Source organism: Lissotriton helveticus, chromosome 3_1, assembly GCF_964261635.1.
Source record: "Lissotriton helveticus chromosome 3_1, aLisHel1.1, whole genome shotgun sequence".
NCBI classification, from domain to species: domain Eukaryota; kingdom Metazoa; phylum Chordata; class Amphibia; order Caudata; family Salamandridae; genus Lissotriton; species Lissotriton helveticus.
Genome location: NC_136061.1, coordinates 34,616,930 through 34,639,321, shown reverse-complemented (window position 1 = coordinate 34,639,321; position 22,392 = coordinate 34,616,930). Strand labels below are relative to the sequence as shown.

Here is a 22,392-nt window from a genome sequence, read left to right as displayed (position 1 = left end):
TGAAAAATGCATATGTTTTTTGACTGATCCATTGCATGGCTAATGCATGATCTAGTATTTGTTGCAACACTTGTTGGTACTCTTTCGTGGGATCTCCTTCCAGAGGTAGATAAATATCTTGATTAAGAACATGGGAGTTGACACTCTTAATGTAAAAGTCTGTGTCCATCACTATAAGTACGCCACCCTTATCTGCTTTTTGGAAAGTGAGATTCTTATCTTGACTTAAGTTCTTTAGAGTATTCCATTCTTTTGGAGACAGATTGCTTTTGTTAGGTTTATTGAAAGGAATTTTTTGAACTTCCGACATGACAGTTCTTTCAAATGCTTCAATCATTTTGGGTGATGTAGGTGCACAAAATGTACTTGGCGGTTTGAAATCTTTATCCCATATATCTGGTGAAGATGTTGGTAGCTCTTGAATGTCCTTGAAAAAGAATCTTAGTTTCAGATTTCTGAAGAATTTGAACAGTGCGATTTCTGTCTCCCCAGGATTGGATCGATATGTGGGTACAAAGGTAGTTCCTTTATTGAGAAGATTAATCTGAGCCTTGGTTAGCTGTTTCGACGAGATGTTAATGACTAAGTTGTTTTCTGCATCTGACTCCTGGTCCTTTTGGCTACTTCCTCTTCTGTTTCTTTTCGCCCTTCTTGTTCTGTGCCTGTTGTTGGAGGGGCATTTGCTGCCGGGCTGATGTCTAAAAAAGCCGGTTGTGATGAAGTGATATGGCTGGTGGAGGATTTAGCAGATTGTTTCGTGATGGTACTCACGGGTAGTCTGGATTGTGCAACGTCAGAATCGGAGACTACGCTTTCCTGCGAAGACATAGTACCTGATTTTGTAGATTGTTGCTGTGGTTGCCATTTTTTCTGGTTGTATATTTCCGCCCAAGTATACACTTCTTCAAGCTTATAGTCCAGAGTTATTTTGAATGGAATGGAGAATTTTTTAACCAATGTAATGGAACCTCGATGGGCTTTGGGGGGGCACCCTCATATGCCAATATCTTTATGCACAGATTTGAGACTGACCACATTCTCAATAACCAAACATGGACTGAAGGTCTTATCATGTTTAAATGTTACATAGATGACATTTTTGTCATCTGGCAAGGATCTAACCGCTAAATATGCACGAAGAGGGTATCCGCAAAATGTTTTACAAACCTCTTTGGATAAAATTCAAAAATTGCCTAGAGATTCTCTACTCCAAACTAAAGAAACAAATCCGGATAAGAAAACAGTTTGTGTGATTAAATATTCCACTGAATCTTGCAAAATCAAACGGATCGTCAACAAACATTGGCATCTTATCCAAACTGAACCTGATCTGAAAGACCTTTACAGCAATAAAGTAACTTTCGCATTTCAAAGGTCTAAAAATCTGAAAGAGTTACTCAATGCACCCACCAAAGACAATAAGAAATGGAAAGGGATGTAAAAATGTTTAAACTGCACTCATTGCAACAATGTAATTACAGGACACATCTTCACACATCCGACCAAAGGGTATCCTATCGAACTGCATCCGTCTAGCACTTGTGACACTGCGAATTGTATCTACGCAATTAAATGCCCATGTGGCAACATTTACGTTGGACAAACTGAACGGAAAGTAAAAGTGCGCATCACGGAGCACAAAAGCAACATAAGATTGGCAAACGTTAAATCCACATTAGCTTGTCATTGGAAAGAAGCTGAGCATCAGATTTCCCAATTAAGATTTTCGGTTCTCGAGACCATCACACAACGCCCAGACATGGATCCTATCAAACAGAGACTCAGAGCAGAAATCCACTGGATGAAAAAATTAAACTCTGCATACCCAGTTGGTTTAAATGACCGATCGAACATTCTTGCTTTTTATGATTGCATATGTATACTGCATTGGCTTTTGACTAACACTGTTCCCCATTCATGACATCAGTATTCTAGCGTATTATCATTTTTATTTAGTAAGACCTGTTAATGTTCATGTTTGGTGTGTGCCGATATTGTTATTTTTGATCCCATACTGATGTATCTCTTGATTTGCTCACGATGTTTTGTTACAACTATTGCACGCCTGTTACTGTTGTATTTCCTTATACTGAAGCCTACATACTCATATCACGTGGTAGGGCCCTTTTTTCCACACACTTTTTACTATTGGCTAATCTGTGCCGATCACATGACTAAAACACAGCCTATCACGCGCAGCTTTGTTGCACTGCTTTCACTCGATAGATTTCTTTGAGACACGGCGGCGTCCGTCTTCTCGTAAGTGTACTTTCTCGCAAGTGTATCTTCACCGCTTGATTTGATCGTTTTCTTGGTATTTGGGTTTCTGTTTTTCTTGTTTTCGTGCTACGCACACTGATTTAGATTTAATGCATGTTGATCGTACTGGTTGCACTTTCGTGGTTGTATATCCGATTACTGTTTGGTTTTGACCTTCGGGACTTTGTCTTTTTCATTTGGCACAGAGCTGCTTTTTGTTTTAGATCACGCGGGTATCTATGCGTATTAGTGGACTCATTAGCACGCTGGAGTGTGTACAATTAGATTGACTTACGGAGTGACTAATTTGGGCCTGTTCATCCCTTCTTACAGACCCCTGACGAAGGGTCACCACTGCATGACCCGAAATGCATTGGTTGGACGACATTTGAGCCTCAACTGTGAATATTGTGACATAAGAATGTGATTATGTACACTACGATGATACCTTTGAGTCATGCTCTAAATAATGAATAAAACTTTACAAATCATGGAATGAAAAAGTATGAACTTTGATTAGAAACCCTTGTGTTTCGAAGTTGATTTGCGCACAGCCTTAAGGATAGGTGTTCCTACCCTTAACATTCATCATTTGCTAAAGGCACGGCGTGACTACGTGCGACGACTGGAGCGCTTTTGATTTATATGCATATTGAAATTTTCATTTACCGAATGCACAGGGATAACACAGTTCTTCATTCCCCTGTATAGTGTACCATAGGTACCCAGGGCATAGGTGCATCCAAGGCCTACCAGGGGCTGCAGCATGTATTATGCCACCCCTGGCTGGCCATCCAACCTGACACTACAGACTGATCACTCAGCTTGGGTAAGGTGGTATAATAACCCCTTACTTAGATATAGTATATCTATATCTACCTTATATATAGACACATAGTAACCTATAAGTCACTCCTATGGCAGGCCTTAACAATCCTGGAGGCAGAGTGCTTGGTTTTATGTGAGAGGGTGCCCTAGCATGAGTTGAGCCCCTCTGCAGCTTTCGGAACCATGTCCTTATAGCTGTTCTATGATATAGCCATTCCATATACTCTTAAGTTCATTATAATCCTCGTGGTTAATGCTAACTTTGGTTTGGCTTTATCAAAACATGTTGTGTAAGGTGTCAAACACTTTGGAATACTTGGGTAGCATTCCACCCTTCTAGAGGGAGAAGACATGTTAGTTACTGCTTTACCCGGTTAAAGTTAAACAGAGCCTCAGCATCACAAAATGGATGCTGCTGCCACAGACACGAGTCTGACCTCCTGCTGCTGGATGAAACTCCGGCAGGAGAGGCCTGGACAATAGGTTTCCTGCCTTGGGAGGTGCCAGCACCTCCCCAGACAAGCTTTTAGTGTTTTGAGGCAGGGAGGGCTGCCAAATGAGATACTGCCTGGGGCACACAAGGTGCTCCACGCATAGCCCGGTTCAAACCAGTGGCACTCCAGCCCCAGCTCTGGCGCGAAACTGGACAGAGAGAAATGTAATGTAATGTAAAAAGTATTTATAAAGTGCAACTAACACCTGGCGGTTTCTTGGCGCTCGAGCATGAGGAGACAAACAGTCCACGGGGCGAAGAGCGTTACTTGTAGGCATTACAGAACAAATGAGTTTTGAGGAGGGACCTAAAACGAGTATAGGGGGAAGCAAGCCTTATGCCTAAAGGAAGTGTATTCCAGAGGGAAGGCGCAAGAAATGAGAATCTCAGTCCTCCCTGTTTCTTACGTTTAAAAACCGGGACCTTGAGTAGGGCCAGGTGGGAGGAACGGAGGGTGTGGGAGGGGACATATGAGTGCAGTAGTGAAGAAATAAAAGACGGGCCCATTCCGGCCAGGGACTTAAAAATAATACAACCTAGTTTGAATTTACAATGCTCATAAACAGGAAGCCAGTGGAGGGATTTTAACAAAGGACGGACATGTTGGTGCTTAGGTTGGTGGTAAATAAGGCGTTGGCCTGATTCTGAACAAGGTGCAGCCTCTTCAGTTGGTAGGCCTGAATGCCCGCATAGAGGGAATTAGAGTAGTCTACCCTCGAGATGACTAAAGCTAGCAACACCAGGCTAAGGGCCTCAGTGGTCAGAAAACGAGCAATCTTTCGAATTTTCCGCAACTGAAAAAAACTGGAGGAGACCACAGCATTCATCTGGGGCTTCATCGTGAGGTCGCTACTGATGATAACCCCCAGACTTTTTGCTGAGTCGACTGGACTGGGGGGAGAACCCAGCCTCACGGGCCAAAAGGTGGATTTCCATGGGTTGGCAGCTCCCCCAACAAGGACCAGCTCTGTCTTGTCGGGGTTAAGCTTGAGGTGGTTGACCCCCATCCAGTCACCAATGTGACAAAGGGTAGACTGAAAATCGTTAATGGACTGGTCCGAGGAGTGGATATTAAAGACCAGCTGAATGTCATCCGCGTAGTTAAACGCGGTGACATGGCTACCTCGCAGGGAACGAATAAGGGGGGTCAGGTATAAATTAAAAATGAGGGGGGATAAGGAGGAACCCTGCGGGACGCCACATGTCAGTCCGACCCTATCAGCAGAAAACTGAGAAAGCCAGACCGCCTAGTGGCGGTTGCTCAAAAAGGAGCAGACCCAGTCAAGGGCGGTACCCCGAATGCCAGCCTCCCTGACACGGTCGACCAGAATATCATGGTCGACCGTGTCAAAGGCGGCCGACAAATCCAGGAGCACCAAAACCTGGCTGATGTTAGAGTCCGCCCCTCTCCGCAGTTCCTCCATAACTGAAAGTATAACTGACTCCGTAGTGTGGGCGGGTCTAAAACCGGCCTGTTGGGAGTCAAGGAATTGTGAATGTTCGATGAATGAGCTCAAGATGTTGGTAACATGAGACTCAAGAACTTTGCTGAGGTAGGGGAGGAGGGAAATAGGACGAAAATTACTCATGACCGTAGGGTCAGCCGTAGGTTTTTTAAGAATGGGCACAACCTCAGCAACTTTAAATGAGCTGGGAACCAAGCCAGAGGAAAGAGACTTATTCAGGAGCACCAAAGGGGGGTAAGGACAGGTTGTAAAAGCCTCGCGGAGGATCAGGGGGTGGCAGCAATCAGTAGGGGATCCAGAAGCGACCTTATTTAAGAGAACTAAGAACTCCTCCTCCAGGATTGGTGGGACCTGAGTCAGCCGCTGAGGATTGGGGAGAGGCAAAGAGGAATCAGACCTAGGGGAGTTAGGTGGGACCAAGGATGAAATGCTATTTTTAATATTAGCAATTTTGTCCACAAAAAACTGGTTGTGACAGCTCCTCCACAATGGAGAAGATATCTTTCGTTTTGGTGGCCGAGTCAACAATCTTTTTTAGAGAAATAGAAGGTCTTTGCATCTAGGACTGCTGATTTGTACTCTTTAAGCAGAGACATAAACCGTAGCTTCGTGTCAAGAACGTAGCCTCGACGCCAACGGCGCTCAGCCTGCCTAAGTCCGAGCTTTAGGACTTTAAGATCCTCAGTGAACCACGTTTGTGCATCGTGAGGGCGCTTAAGTTTAATCTGTCTAAAAGGGGCAACAACGTCACTGGCTGATTCAAGCCAGCACGTTAGGGCAGAGGCTTGGGTGTCAATAGAATCAGATTTAGGGGGGGTGGAAGTCCTGAGTAGGGTGACAAATTTGCTAAGGTCCAAATATACACAGCATTACCAACTACACATTTCTTTTATGTCTCAAATTTGAGCACTACAACTCATATCTATTAAGCTTGTAAGGTATACTTTATTCATACCTATTTTATTTCATTATTTTTTCATTGTTTTCATTTTCATCAATATCTAAGAAAAGACACTGTACATATTTACACACAAATACAATACAAATCAACATAAATATACTACAATTCAACAAAACATATACACAATTTTTCAGTTTTCATCACCAGACATCAATTTGTGAAAAGTGTTCTCTAGTAACATCAGATGACAAAGCTACGTCACATTACACTAAATGTTTCATCAATTGCAAGTCATTCTAGAAAAAGAATGTCTAAAAGCAAAAGATTTCATACGACCACACATGAATTAATTGGTCTACTAGACTTCCAAGTCAATCTCTTGTTAATGTGCCGACGCGTTTCGAACCCTTTGACATCAGTTTTCGGGTTCTCATCAGGGCTCTGTCTTTTCTATTTGTCTGTGAAATATATATAAAGACAACTTCGTTTTAATTAACTGCTCTTCCTAATAGTTTGCCCATTGATTTGCTTCTTTGTGCTAAGGTTTACCTGTTCTACAGCCCACAGGGTCGCTTATTTTAAATCAGATTCTTCTACTCTGCTACCTACAATATAAGTGTGAAACATCATCACTGTTTGTAGGTGCGAATCGCTTAGTGGCCCAAATGCTAAAGGCATTTCTTGGACATACCTGCCCGTGTTGTGCGTAACTCATCGGGACTTTTGCTTGTGTGTTCTCTCGCCTTGGTCGTTGTTAATTTGTGGCCAAGCAATCCTGTAAGCCACAAAATATATATTGAGTCCCCTGGCTCGGTGAACATCCTTACCCCACCCACACTCGTGTAGGCATACCTGTTCCGTCTGTGGACGTGTTTTCAACGCACTTCATTTAGTTGTTGGACCCACTTGTACGGCTTCCCTCAAATTTCACCATTATTTTCTCAAATACCTGAGTTAAAAACAGGGGCGGGTATTTATTTCTAGAGCAACTGATCTTTACACGCTTTAACACTCTACACGCACTCATGCTGGAAAAGGACATACCTGATTATAAACAAACATGCACTTCACGATCTTTGTTTTATTTCGTGCCCGCTTTAACAACTTCCTTCGCGGGGGGCCATTGTCCTTTTCAAATCCTATGTGTACAAAGGAATTGTTTCAGTACGAGTCCAATTCCTCCATTACTTCTAACAGTTCGAGCAGCCAGTGGTGCATCTTACCTATTCCTTCGGCGGACCGGGAACCTCTGACTCAGTCTTTGGGTGCGGCGGCCATCTTTTAGTGTGTGTTTTATAATACCTTGAATTCACTGTCGAGCATGGCGACCATCTTGGAATGTGGTCCAACATGCTTAACTCATACAGGGAATTGCGCTAATGTAACAATAAAACCAGCAGGGGCACTTAGAGTCTTGATATTTCAGAAAGGGCATTTAGGCCAGTTAATGCACTATCGAACTTCAAAATAAGATACGCTTCTTTCTTCAATAGTGTTTTTTCAACATCGGCAGGGCTTTGTTGTTGATTTATTGTGAACAGTACTGACCATTTAAAGTCATTTTCTCCATGCTGTTTTTCCATAAAATGCTCGACCATCGGTGCAGATGCAACTTTGTTCTTAATGCGTGATCGGTGCTGGGTTATTCGTGTGTTAACTTGCGGACTGGTTTTGCCAATATAAAGTTTTGGGCATGGACATATAATTATGTACACGACATTGCGTGTTCGACAGTTTGAGAACCCAACATGTTTCCATTTTACATTGTTGTGTTGGAATTCTTTGCCCTCAATTGTATTTGCACAAGAGATGCAATTCCCGTACTTATGGTGCCCTCCAATGGGTTTCATACCCAATTGTGACAATAAGTCACTTTTCGTTTTGGGCAAGGCAACATCTGCTCGCACAATTTGCTGGCCAATGCTCTTGTTCTTCTTGTACGCGAATAAGGGACGAGGAAAAGGGCATTCTAGATTTTCTAGGAGATGCCAGTTTCTTAGTACCATCTGCCTTAGCTTATGGGTTTCTGGGCCAAAGGTGGTTACACAGACCATTCGGTCCAGTGCTTCCTTTCCTTTTTTCTCTAATAAACACTCACGTGGCGTGTAACGCGCTCTCTTATAAGAGTGTTTGAGCAGTTTTTTTGGGTACCCTCTATCTTGCATTTCTCCACAGAATCTCTGTGCATGTTGTTCAAAGTCTGCCATTTCTGTACAATTTCTCCTTATCCGGAGTAGTTGGCCATATGGCAAATTGGCCTTCAAGTTCCTTGGGTGCGCACTCCGATGATGCAAAATTGTATTTCTGTCTGTCTTTTTTTTTAATAAAGAGGATTTTAGCATCCCGTCTGTACATGTGATTTCAACGTCCAAAAATGTCATTTTGGAACTGCTAGACTCAATGGAGAATTTGATGTCTTGGTGTTTCGCATTTAACCACGTATGGAACTCCATCAATTTAGTGTGGCTCCCCTGCCACAGGAGCCACACGTCATCGATGTACGTGTACCATTGTTTTATATGTCCTTTGTATGGATTATTGTTGTCCACAAATTTTCTTTCGTACTCTGCCATAAACAAGACTGCCATCTCTGGGGCATAAGGGCATCCCATCGCAGTCCCCTTTATTTGCATAAAGAACTGCTCGTTAAATCTGAAGTAGTTCTTTTTGAGGGCCACCTCCGCTAGCTTTAGGATGAATGTTGTGGGGACCCTATGCGGTCTATCTCAAGCTTCTAAGTAAAGCTCCATTACCTCTAGTGCTTTGTCCTGGGGTATCTGGGTATACAAGGACGTAACGTCCATTGTTACCATTAGTTGGAGATTAGGATCAAACTCAGTTATCTCAACTTTCAATAAGAAATCTGTAGTGTCTCTTAAGTACGATTTAACTGTACTAATATATGGCTTTAGAAAGAAGTCCACATATTTAGCAATTGGCTCCAAACAAGAATCACACCCAGAGACGATGGGCTGCCCTGGGGGATCTTGCAAATTCTTGTGAATTTTTGGGAGAAAATATAAAATTGGAGTTCTCGGGAGTTTTTTAACTAAGTACTCACATTCTTTGGGGCCCACAAACCCTTCTTCTCTCCCTAGCCTGATGATTTCAGCAATTGTCCCTTGTATCTCTTTGACAGGATCTTCTTGTAATTGTCTATACCAGACCGGATTTTCAACTTGGGAAAGTGCTTCAGCTATATATTTGTCCCTGGGCCAGAGCACTACCGCCCCGCCTTTGTCGGCATGTTTTACCACAATTGTGGGATCTTCTTTGAGTTTTTTGAGCGCGGCTCTTTGTCCAATGCTGATGTTTTGTTGTACATATTTTTTGCTCTTTTCAAGTTTATTTATTGATGACAACATTATTTGTTCAAAGGCATAAACCTGTTGGGGAATGTTCTGGCTAGGGACACAATTTGACCTATTGCGTAGACCTGTTGTTTCATTGTCTGGGCTTGGTGATTGATTCGAAAAAAAGACCTTCAATCTTATCTTTCGACAAAACTCGATCATTTCAAGTTTAGTTCTCGTGAAGTCAGTATAATGACTGGGGACAAATTTGAGTCCTAGGTTTAATACAGACTCCTCATCTTTCGTCAATATTTTAGGGGATAGGTTAACTACAGTGGGTGGGCTCTCTACGATTTGTAATAGTTCTTTCTTGTTCGCAAAAAAAAAAAAAAATTTTTTTTTGCTAAGGTCGGCCTTGTTCCAGTTCCGAGCCGAAAGGTTACCCTTCATAGTCCTACTTGGGCAGGAAGTGACTATAAAAGAAAAGGAGATTATGGAATGGTCTGACCATAGGCAAGGAGAAATGAGGGGAACAGAAATATCCAGATTGGAAGTCCAGACCTGGTCCAGGACATGACCTTTAATATGAGTCGCTGAGTTTTTATGTTGAAGGCAATTCATGCCAGATAAAAGATCAGAAAATTTAACAGAACAGGCGCTCTCCTTCTCATCGAAGGGCCAATAATTGAAATCTCCTAGAACTAGAATTTTGGAATTATTAATAACTAGTTGGGAGAGCATGTCACCGAACATCGTCGGGAAATTAGGCATGGACTGAGGAGGGCGGTAGGCTAGGACACAGATGAGAGATGTTGCTGGGGATTCCAATCTCAGCACAAGATAGTCGACCAAGGGGATGGTGGCAGTAGTCAAGGCGGAGAATCTAATAGGATGTTTAACAATAGCTGCTACCCCGCCTCCTGGCCTACCAGAGGCTCTGTTTGCTTGAAGAATATAATAGCCGGGGGGATTGCAGCAAGAATATCTGGAGAGGACTCCTCATTAAGCCAGGTCTCAGTCAATAGCAATATATCAGGTGTTCTAGAATCTAAAAAATTGAAGATTTCCAGCCGGTGTTTTACCAGTGAGCGAGTATTAAGATAGCTTACAGTGAGTTTAGAGTGTAAGGGCCCTTTGATAGAGAGGGGGTTGGTAGTAGGGAAAGGTAGTGTGGCCAGAGGGGGGGCTGGGGCCAGGAGGGGATCTATCTCAGAGTAGGTCTCTCTGACACAAAGTAACCCCAGTGGCTCGAGTCTCGACAAAGTAGTAGGAGAAAGGGGCCAGTGAGCGTGTAGGTGAAGTAAGTCAGAGGACGAATATCTGAAAAAACGGGCAGAGGAACATGCCCTGTGACCCGACCGGCCGCGGAAGGGCGCAGACGGGCTTACCTTAGGCGCACCTTCGGCTCGCCATCGTCGCGCCCGCTGCGCTCGTCCGCTGCGCTTCCGAGGGGCCATTGCAATTTGAGTCTAAACCCCAGCTAGACCACAGCGCGCGTTACCGCCGGGATCCAGGTCCTCACCTAAGATGGCGCCTGCCCTCCACAGCAATCGGCACGTCAGCCCTGATGGACCGGGACAGGGAGGCACACCCTACTGAGGAAACGGGTATTAAATCACCTGCTGTCTAGCCCGGATAGAATCAGGTAAGAACAGTAACCACCCCCTTCTCAGGGTCCACCCATAGGAGGGACCTTGCAGGTAATCCAGCCCCTTAGTTTGGTATAAAGTTAGGAGCGGTGTCTAGAGACATCAGATTACCCTGGAAAGAAACTACGATACAGAACTCTTGGACTTCGACATTCTATGCTGACTAGAAGACTGAAGAAGATCTCCCTTGTGGTCAAGGAGTGACCACCCTGTTCAAACAGGCACCACCAGTAACTTGCCAGTTTGCTTTGTCGACGCTCCCGACAGAACCCGACAACTCAGCTACTCAGGACTGGACTTCCAGACTTCTTGGACTCCGACCCACATCCACAGCAAAGCTGAGACCCGTGGCGGACACGAGAGACATGGGACCAGACTCCCTGGATATCCTGCAAATTGCTAACTACAACGACTCCTGAGGTAACTCGCAGTTGTGCATTGGGGCACGAGAAGCCCCAGACCCGAGCAACATCTTCACCAGAGCTCAGCCCTCCACACTCCACGAGTGCCGCTTGGGTCCCACTCCTGCATTTCAGCTTGATGCGTCTTCCTGGTTGCTAGCCCGTTGGCAAGTGAGCCCTCTGAAGACGATCCTTTGATTTTCCAATGCTTGCCTGGTTGCTCTGGGCTTGCTCCAGCTTCCTTCCAAAAGAGAAGCGCCTCATACCTTGCTGGTCTGACCTGAAGCGAATCTTCACTTCCTGCGTGGGTTGCGGTTACCAAGGCTTGTTGGGTTCAATCCGGATACTGACACCGCAGGCAACTAGATCCTTCGTGGGACAGCTCGACTCCAGCTCCTGGTTGTCGTCGACACCTTCTGGTCCTCGTGGCTGCAGAGACAAGCTTCACCTCTTCACCTGATTGCTTCGCGACATCACCTGGTTCCATCCTGGTTCCTTCCTGGTCACTGGCTAGTGACCCAGACTCTGTCCCCTCTGCTTTCAGGTTCTTCAGCTCCTTGATCCACCCTTGGATCCACCTGGACACTCTTTCTTCGGCTGCCTGCAGCACTTCTTTTGCAGGTCTCCATTGAAAGCATCGACGAAACCCGACACGAAAAGACACCTATGCACCCGGCTTCCCAGGGTGAGGTAACTCGAGTACTCCGGTGCTCCCATGGGTCTTGACTATCCAAGTGTCCTAGTTTAAAGGGGTTTCACCGTAGTCCACCCGGAAGTGTCCTTATTCAGTAACTTTGTGACTTCTTTGTTCCCCATTGTAAGTCAATGCTAACTTGCGTCTGTGTTCCCACACTACACGCGTCTCCCGTGGGTCTCCTACTTCCAAACCCTTGGTTCTGTAGTGTAGCCCCAGCAATTCCCTAGGCCCTATTCACCATTCCTGAAGTTGTTCTCATACCACTTACTTAGTATAAGGTTTGTGAGACCCCTAGGGCAGAATTGTATTTGTGCAACTTATAGTATGCTTAATGAGTAACTTGTAACCTATCTCGAACTCTGACCTCATAAAGAGTGCAGAGAGGTTGTGTTAGTAATAAATACATATATATTTGATATATACCCTGTATGGTGTCCTTTCATTTGGTATTCAAGGGATTATATATGGTAAAACAGCTGGCTTCACATGCTCTCTGAAGTTTTAGCCTAAGACTGCTGGTCCACGCTACCACTAGGATAGCAGGTCTATAAGGTTGACTTTACAACCAACCACCATAAGGGCCATTTAGACTGGTGCAAGGTGCCCACTAGAATAGTGGACATCATATACCAGGCTAACTTCTCACAGATGTATGCTGGTCATTGGTCGTGGAAGGCCTTGAAGGCATGTATCAGCATCTTGAATTGGCATCTTTCTTGGATGGGAAGCCAATGGAGGTTCCTGAGGTGGGGGGTGATGTTAGTCCATTGGGGAAGGTCGAGGATAAGTCTGGCATCAGAGTTCTGTATCATCTGGAGTCTCTACAGGAGGTGAGCGTTGATACCAGCGTAGATCCCCTGGTGGAGTCTCTTGATGAGGATGCAGTGGGATACAGTATTGAATGCTGCTGAGAGGTTGAGGAGGATCACTGCTGCTGTTTCTTCCCAGTCGAGGAAGGTTCTGATGTTGTCAGTGACAGCGATCAGGGCGGTTTTGGTGCTGTGGTTGACGTGGATACCAGATTGGGAGGTGTCCAGCAGGTTGTGTCTCTCTAGTTGTTCCGTAAGTTGCCAGTTGATGTCTTTATCAAGTCATTTGTTGGGGAAGGGAAGCAGAGAGATGGGGCAGTAGTTCTTGAGTTCACTCGGGGTCGGTGGCGGATTTTTTGAGGGGGGGTCTGAACTCTGCGTGCTTCCTTCCATCGGGGAAGTGATGGATGCATCGAGAATAGAGGTAACTATGCAGCTGATTGCCTTGCTCCCAATGTTAAAGAAGTGGTGGGGGCAGGGGTCCGTGGGTGCTCCTGAGTGGATGCAGTTCATAATGGCTGTGCTGCTCAGTGCGATGAGCTGTTCCCATGTGGTGAGTGGGTGGTTGTGGGTGGCATCCATTGGTTAGTATATAGTGTAGGCTGGAGAATTTAAAAAAGTGTATAATATGAACTGGGGATTCTGGTAGTTTATAATGTGTGCCCGAGGATTCTGGGGGTTTAGAATATCTCCTACAGTCTGGAGAATCCTGGGAGTTTATAATGTGTGAAGGAGGATTCTGGGAGTTTTTGGGGAAAGTGGAGTATTATGTGTTGAGGCTGGGTAGGCTTCACTATGTAATACTCTCATGCAATGAATGTGAGATTTATATGGTTGAATGGCCCGATTATGACCATTGCCCATCACCATCTCAGTATATTCTGATCTAATATAGTGATATGTAGGCCTGCATAGTATGAATAAGCTACAAAGTAGGGCTCGATTATGCCTTTTCTGTTTCGAACTTCATCTTGCTTCATGGCAGGGCTTGCCTTATCGACTTTTGCATACTCTTATGCCGCCTTGCATACTAATTTTGCTCATTTACGGGAGTAGTGGCCTATGCTTAAGCGACTCCATTTTCTAAGCTGTCGCCATCTTCTGAGCCTTTTTAGGTGAGAAGCCATGTTATGCTTTTCACTTTTTCTCTGCACTTCTTATGCTGGTAGAATCTGGTTCTTGTCAGAGGAATGTACTCGCTCTGCTCCGAAGTCCTAACAGACGCTTGGTCTTGGTGTGGAGTGGTACGGAATCTGATGGGAAGGGGGGGCGCGGTTCATAGGAGCCTCGTCTTACAACTCCACTGGTACTAAAGGGGGTGTCTGAGTCTCGATCACCGGAAGTTCAACACAGTGGTTCATAGGAGCCTCGTCTTACGTCTCCACTGGTACTAAAGGGGGTGTCTGAGTCTCGATCACCGGAAGTTCAACACAGTGCAAGCGTGCAGCTGTGACGGTGGAGCAAATTGTCCCTGTTCGGCTGGAGAAACGGACTCCCCTCTGGCGAAGTGGAAGCGGGATGTGTAGATACTTGGTGAGGGGTTCCACTAATTCTTATATTCTTACTGATATTGCGGAACTATCTTTTCCTATTTTCAGATCCAATACATTCATACATATATAAGTTCTATATAGGTTTTACTGATTGCGTTTAGCAATTGCTTAGGTGTTAATGTGAAGAAGGCCTTTCGTGACTTATACTTATTCTTATACTTATTCTTATCCTTTCATTGTGTAATAAAAGAAACCCCAGAGTATATGATTATTTGTCTGTATTCCTTTTGGAGGGAGGACGGGCTCCTTTTTTACCAAATGCTTATGGAAGGATGGGTAAGTTCCCTTCCAATGGGTAGTTGTTGATACGGAAGGTTGTGCGGCTCTCAGCAAGGAGCGAAATTCTATTCTTCCACCCCCAGCCTTGTTAGGAGAGGTATGCGTTGGATATATGTAGTCCTACCGGGGTGAGCATTCTGTAATCGGAGAGGACCGAGAAATAGCCTCCCGTACAGCGCCTGTCACCAGGAGGTTTGGGAATATGTTGTGATACATTGTGGTACTTTGTGATATTTTGTTGTTGTTGTGTGCGAGACTCTCGGCAAGAGCTATATAATTATTCTTCGTGTTGGTGTTCCTTTCTTTGGTAAGTATTGTGGAGTGTTGTATCCTTTTGGGTCCCAAGCGAGGATAAGCTTGCATGTCCTGATTATTGGCAGAATTTTCAGGCCATTACATCTTGGCGTCGTGACTCACAGGATCGAAGGGGTGGATTCTAACAGAAGAAAAGTGAATTATGTTTTCTAGGAAACCAAGGGTTGACTCTCAGTTGTCAATGGAAATTCCCGGATGGGAATCGACTCCGTATGGAGTACTGGCACATGAGTGGGCTAATTGTGCTGGTTTGAGTGAAAACTGGAATGCGTGTTTGTTAGAAGCCGAACCGGCTCAGGTGGTTGCATGTCTACAACAAGCATTTGCAATGCAATAGGTCTCGCATTTACATGAGTTTGAGCTATTGACCTTGCAAATGACAATGCCTTTTACTTTTGTTTTCGTTTTTAAAACATAAATAAAAGGCATGTAATTTACAATACTAATAGATTTAACTCGCGTAAATGCGAGACCTATTGCATTGCAAAGGCTTGTTCCTGTTGTTTCAACTACTCAATATACCCCCACACCCTTCTCCACCATTGGCTCTCTGCGAGGGCGTCAGTTTCAATGGTGCATCAGATGCAGTTGCACCGGGTCCCCTGAGAAAGGCTAAAATATGGCAATGTTTTATAACATCCGGTCAAGCTGGCACAGAAGGCTTAACATTCTCCCTCCACATGCACAGAGTGTGTTATGCCGCCGCACATACCGGTGCCAGCCTGGAGCACTGGTCCTCTTGCAATCATATTGCCTTACCCCCATCTGATTGGTTCTTAAGCATGCCATCTGGGAGGGCCTGTGAGGTGTCACGGTTATGCAGAGACGTGAGGCTGTGCCATTGGCATCCAAATATTGACTTGTAGAAAAAGTGGGCTGGCGACCTATTCTCCTTAGAAGATTCTTCAAGGTCTGCCGCCTCTGGGCTCGTGGACTGCCTGCTGTTGCTGTGCAAGCACTCCATACAGCGAGGGGTGAAGGGGGCTCCGGAAGAAGTGATATCCAGACTGCGGGTAAACAGTAGGTGCGCAGCAAGCAGCACGAATGGTAACGGACTGAAGGTAGAGCTACATTTGGACACGGCTACAATCATCATCAGCTTTAAATACCAGAATCCCCAAACCTCAGCCCAGCGCCCCAAATCCCGTTTGTCATTTTCAGAAAACGCACTATTTTCGCTCCAGTTACTAGGCTGTAACTTTCTGAAAATACAACTTGTCCTACAATCGGAGCTTGACATCATCAAGTAATTAGTCATTTTCAACTCACATGGACAGATACCGCCTCACATCCCCACGTTCAGGAATACACATCCAGCTCCATGTCTTGTATGTCAAACGTCATCAGATGTCAGAGAATCATTGTAGCACTTCTGTGTCTAGTACACATGCTTGCTTTGTGAAAGGGGGCATGATTTATCGAGATTTAGGTTGCAAGACACTGGGTCCTGGCCTGCCCAGAGTTGGGAGGCTGAGCAGAGTGCACCAGCACAGGTAATGTTTTATCTGCAGATTATGGTGATGACAAGCAATACCATACCATGGGTTTGTTCATCCTTGCCTGATCTATGCTTCATCTGAAGAGGTGTACCTCCAAAACGGACAGTTCAATAAAAGCAGCTTTGTTTAAGTTCAATCCATCAGAAACTGACTACCAGCTTCTCCTAGGTGATCCTGTCCAACCATTCAATGCTAGTTAGACGATTGTGTATAGGTTGGTGGAATCTACACATGCCTTTGGTTTTTTTGAGTCTACAGATGTTATGTTTCCTCCATTTTTACAAAAAAAAACTCAAACAGCCAAAACAAGCTTATGCTTTTGAGAAAATGCAAACTCATCTTTCAGTCTAAAGTGTGCTTTCAGTTGTTCGGGCTCTTCTTATGCGTATCCACAGACCCTGAAACTCAGCAAATTAGTGCAAGAGCCCGGACATGGCAGCTCATAGACACAGCGCAGCAATCATTGCTCATCTTTTCCACGCAGCGTTGTCAGAAGTGCAGGCGCCATCTCTTAGGGTCTCAGATTCAGATCATACCTTGTAGACAACACAGGTTCTTTAGAACTGCTCATAGCACTCCTTGTGTACATGTGTATGGAAATCTAATGCGATAAAGATACTGCTCCAGATGTAATGAGAGCTCTGGTATACTACATTTAGATTTTACTCATCCCCTATCACCACAACCATGACCTTGAGACACTTATAGTCACTGTAACCCCAAATCAAAAACCTGTTCCTCGCCCCTTCTCTTCCACCCACGCTGTCCCACCTCTCTTCCCCCGCGGTCCGGCCCCGCACTCACTCACCCTTGCCTCCGCCGAGTCCCAGGTGCGCAGCCAGCAGTCTCTGGTGAAGCTCTGAGTGTTTGTGGCGCTCCACACACCGCAGCTCCCAGCCCACGGCCGTGGCTCCTGAAATCCCCTGCACACCTCCCAGCTCCGGGTATGAGACACACTCGCAGAACAGGAATCCAGCGAGCGCTAACGGAACTGAAACCTACGGCGCATGGCAGAGTCGGATTCCGACGCGTGCGACCCAATCCCAAGGCGCGCGTCGGAATCCGACTCTGCCATAGACAATGCTGCACGCATAGCCAGCTCTTGTCTCCCCTCGTTGTCGGCTGAGCCGACAGCTATAGTTCTCTCAGCGAGAGCGCGCTTTCACGTGCTTTTCGCAGCGAGACCTAAAAAGTGCCTGTAAGAAGAAGAGAAGAGGAGAAGAGCTTCCTATATTAGGAAGAAGAGGATGGGTTTTATTAAAAGCTTACAGAATAATACATGAGAAATATGTACAGGTGCAGCGTGAGTGTAGGGGATTTGAAGAACAGTATGTTGAAGCAAAGAATGCCACTATGTTGTTAAGATGTCAAAATAAATTATTGCTGAACAAGATAGAAACTTACCAGACCGTAGCGGAAAGGGCTGCAGTGCGCATTGCAAAGTACAAATATAGGAACACGCTAGGGAGAATTAATAGGAGGAAAATACACTCAGGTATTGCAAAGGCAGGACTTGACTGGAACCCCGAGAAGCGGGATGGAAATATCTGGGATTCTTCTGAGTTTTCAGACTGGGTGAGGAAGATAACAAGAAAGCAGAGCCTAGTAAGACTGAGAAAGAGAATAAATCAGAAGAGCATAGAGAGGTGCATGTGCCGCCGATACATCGGAGAAAGTTGCAGGGTGGTCCACAATACCCCCAGGGGGTAGCTTTAGATAGCTTAGAGGATTTTACATAACAAGAGATTAATGACATCTTGGACAGGTTTCGGCAGAGACCTGGTGAACATTTACTTACATGGATGGTTCGCATCTAAGATTTGGGTACCGAAGGCGTGATGTTAGACCAAGGAGAAATTTTGTACATTAAGCACAGACCCGACAGTTCAAGAACATTTCAGAAATTATACACTTGATGACCAGATTAGTTTATTACCATTAGCTGTATATGGATGAAGTCACAAACACCCAACTGAATCAGACTGGCCGATAAACGAGAAACCTTGGTATACTTTGAGAGATGCAACACAGTAAGAGGTGATGAAAACCTCTATTTTCCTAGATCAAGCACATAAATTAATGGAAGGATTGCTTAATACTTCAGTGCGAAATAAGATCATTCGTACTGCTCCTCCTGCTTATAAGCAGGTGATGATGACATTGTTAATAAATCAGACGGGAAACACTTTAGCACAAGTGATTGAGGCAGTTCATGAGTTGAGCGAACTGGAAGAGTGGATGAAATTCGAAAGACCTTCTAGACCTGAAACTCGCACAGATAATAACAGACTGACTAGACAAGACTTGTTTACAGCTCTAATGAAAGATGGGGTGAGGAAAGATGAAATAGATGAGGAACCTACTCTGAAGTTATGGCGCGTGTTTCGAAAAAGGGGTTTAGAATGGAAAGAAGGGAGCAGAAGCATTAATAAACAGGATCATGAGCGGAGACATGCAGATGGAAGTGGTGATGAGTCATACCGAGGGAGAAGGGAAGAATTCCCAAAATATAGAACACAACATGAAAGGGAAGAATCTGTAGATCGCAGAGTCAGAAGTAAAAGAGGTAGATCCCCAGAACAGAGAATGAGAAATGAACTAGGGAGATCCCCAGATCTGAGATCGCAGAGTGACAGAAATATGAGAAATTCATATTATGAAGAGAGAGTGTACGAGGAAGATGTACTTCCTAAATGATATGAAAGTCTTTACCCTGATTTGTCTTGGGCGCGGGACAAGAGCAAAAATGACTAGGAAATAGGTCAAGCTCCGGTACAGAATTGGGCTCGCAAAGATAATAGACCATATGTGGATATAGAGATTTTCTGGAAACATCGTAATGTACATCGGGCCCGAGCCCTAGTAGATACGAGAGCGGAGGCCACTTTAATATATGGAAATCCCAAGAAATTTAGAGGACAGTTTTTTACTGTCACAGGTTTAGGCGGTAAAGAGACCCCAGCAGTGCAAACTAATGTTCAATTAAAAACTGGAAGGATACCAAAAAGAGAATGTAGCGTATTAGTTGTGCCTCTTTCTGAATATATCATTGGAATTTACATTTTAAAAGGAATGACTTTGTGTTTAGATGACGGGTACTATCAGTTTGGAACAAAACGTTATATTTCAGCTAATGCGGTGAGAGGTCGTTTGAAAATTCCTCCTGTGAAGGTGCCTCAGGCGACTAAGGTGAATTCTTTGAAACAGTACAGAATTGCTGCTGGGCATGATGAAATCAGTGCCACAATTCAAGATTTGATGGAAGCAGGGGTAGTGGTTCCAATCACTACTGCATGGAACAATCCCGTATGGCATGTGCGCAAAAGTGACAATTCATGGCTCATGACAGTGGATTATCGCGAACTGAATAAACATACACCACCTTTGACTGTTGCCGTCCCTGACACTGTTACTTTGATAGAAAGAATTCAGAGACATACAGGGACTTGGTATGCGACTATTGATATTGCCAATGCTTTCTTTTCATTCCCTATAGCTCCCGAATGTCAGGAACAATTCAGTTTTTCATGGGGTGGTAGACAAATGACATTTCGAAGTTTGCCCCAGGGCTATTTGCATAGTCCGACGGTATGTCACCAGCTGGTGGCAGAGCATTTAGATGAGGTACCGATAATTTCTGGAGTGCACATTTTTCATTACAATGACGATATAATGATCCAAGGTGAGACGCAAGAGCAAGTCCAAATTCAGTTAGATCGAATTGTAACCTATTTGCAAGGCAAAGGATGGGAAATCAATCCTGATAAATTACAAGGTCCAGCACAAAGTGTAAAATTTTTAGGCATTCAGTGGCATCAGGGAAATCGAGAAGTGGTTCCTCAAGTGAGACAGACAATTAAAGAATTTACAGTACCCCGAAATAGAAAAGAGGCTCAGAGATTCATTGGTTTGTTTGTATTCTGGAGACCGCATATTCCCCATTTAAGTCAGATTTTGGCACCTTTGTATAAAGTCACTCGAAAAAAGAATGCATTTGAGTGGGGTGAGACACAGCAGACCGCGTTTGAACTGGCAAAAGAGGCTATTCAGCATGCTTTGGATTTGTGGCCGGTGCGAGATGGCGATGTTGATTTGAATGTGACTGTACAGGGTCCATATGCAAATTGGAGTTTGTGGCAAAAACAAGGTAAGACAAAATACCCTTCGGATTCTGGACGAAAAAGTTAGCAGACGCTGGCAGAGCATTATACACCCTTTGCAAAACAATTGCTTGCATGTTGCTGGGCTTTGGTAGACACAGAACAATTAACTTTAGGACATGATGTTGTTTTGAGACCTGAGATTCCAATAATGCAATGGGTTATGAGCTCTCCTAAAACTCACAGAATCGGACATGCACAGGCAGCCAGTGTAATTAAATGGAAGTAGTACACACAGGATAGGACTCGGGTGGGTCCTAAAGGCACAGCGATGTTACAGAGCAGATGGCGCAGGCGCCAATAGAAGAGACAGGAATGGATTACAACGTACCTATAGTACAGGAATCTCCTGTTAAATGGGGTAGACCATTTAGCGATCTTTTCGCGGAGGGTAGAAAGCATGTATGGTTTACGGATGGTTCAGCCAGGTGTGTTGGAGCAAAGAGGCAGTGGAAAGCAGTGTCGTATAACCCTCTTACCCAGAAATTGTTGAGCATGACTGGTGAAGGAAAAAGCAGTCAGTTTGCAGAACTTTATGCTGTTTACCATCTTTAAAACAGGAGTTGCCACGAGTTTGCCACATTTGCACCGATTCATGGTCAACTGCTAATGGATTAGCTACATGGCTTCCCACATGGCATGCTCACAAATGGTTAATAAATTCAAAGGAGGTATGTGGAAAAGAACTGTGGAAAGAGGTGTGGGATATGCTTCCCGGAAGTATTGTGACTGTGTATCATGTTGACGCTCACTGTTCAATTGATTCACTTGATAGGTGGTTTAGCCTCATTGTAGACGAAAATGCTAAGATCTCTGAGGCAGAGGTGGAAACGCAGAATTCTGACCTGGTTGGATTGGTGAGGTGGGCACATCAGAAGTGTGGACATTTTGGAGAACAAATCACTAGCAGGTGGGCAGCAGATAGAGGGATACATCTCTCCCATGATGTTATAAAGACAGTAATTTTGCAGGGTCCCATTTGCCAACATTCCCGACGACAAGTGATACCACAGATAGTGAGAGGTCAGTTAAATAGAGGTAAGTCACCAGCGCAGATTTGGCAGATAGATTACATAGCTCCCTTAACAATATGCAGAGGTTGTGAATATGTATGCACTATCGTAGACACCTACTCAGGATATTTGATTGCATCCCCATGCAAACGTGCTACTCAGATGAATACACTTAAAACTTTGGATTTGTTGATTTTATACTATGGATTTCCTTTGCAGATTCAATCAGATAACAGTTCACATTTTAAAGGGAGAATGGTACATGAGTATTTTGCACGACATAATATTGAACAGATTTTTCATATTCCTTATTACCCACAAGCCGCAGGCTTAATTGAACGCATGAATGGTCTTCTGAAAGAACGATTGGAAAAACTTTCTGATGGTTCTTTGAAAAACTGGAAAGATAATTTATTTAATGCTTTACAGATTTTGTATAATCGTCCTTTGAACAACCCTGAAACGCACTTAATGAGAATGTTAATTCCTTCTGTGAATGTTCAGCCCCATACAGCAGTTGCTACGATTGTGTATTGGGAAATGACTCCCGGAGCCCAGGCTCCACATAGAGCGCCCCCTGAGGCTGCTGGTCTGGATTTATGTACTTTGAAGCAGCATACTTTAAAACAAAGAAACATTGTTCTCATTGAAACTGGAATTGGTGTCCAAATACCAGCAGAACACTTTGGTTTGATTGCCCCACGCTCTGAACTAGCTCTAAAAGGCATCCAGGTGCTGGGTGGCGTAATTGATTCTGATTACCAAGGTGAAATCAAA

General features: G+C 44.5%; 1 protein-coding gene across 7 annotated transcripts in view; it reads left to right on the top strand.

Annotated features, from left to right (window-relative positions):
• The window catches only part of DNPEP (aspartyl aminopeptidase), a 1,185,204-nt gene that overhangs the window by 402,713 nt on the left and 760,099 nt on the right, over window positions 1–22,392 (top strand). The window lies entirely within an intron of this gene.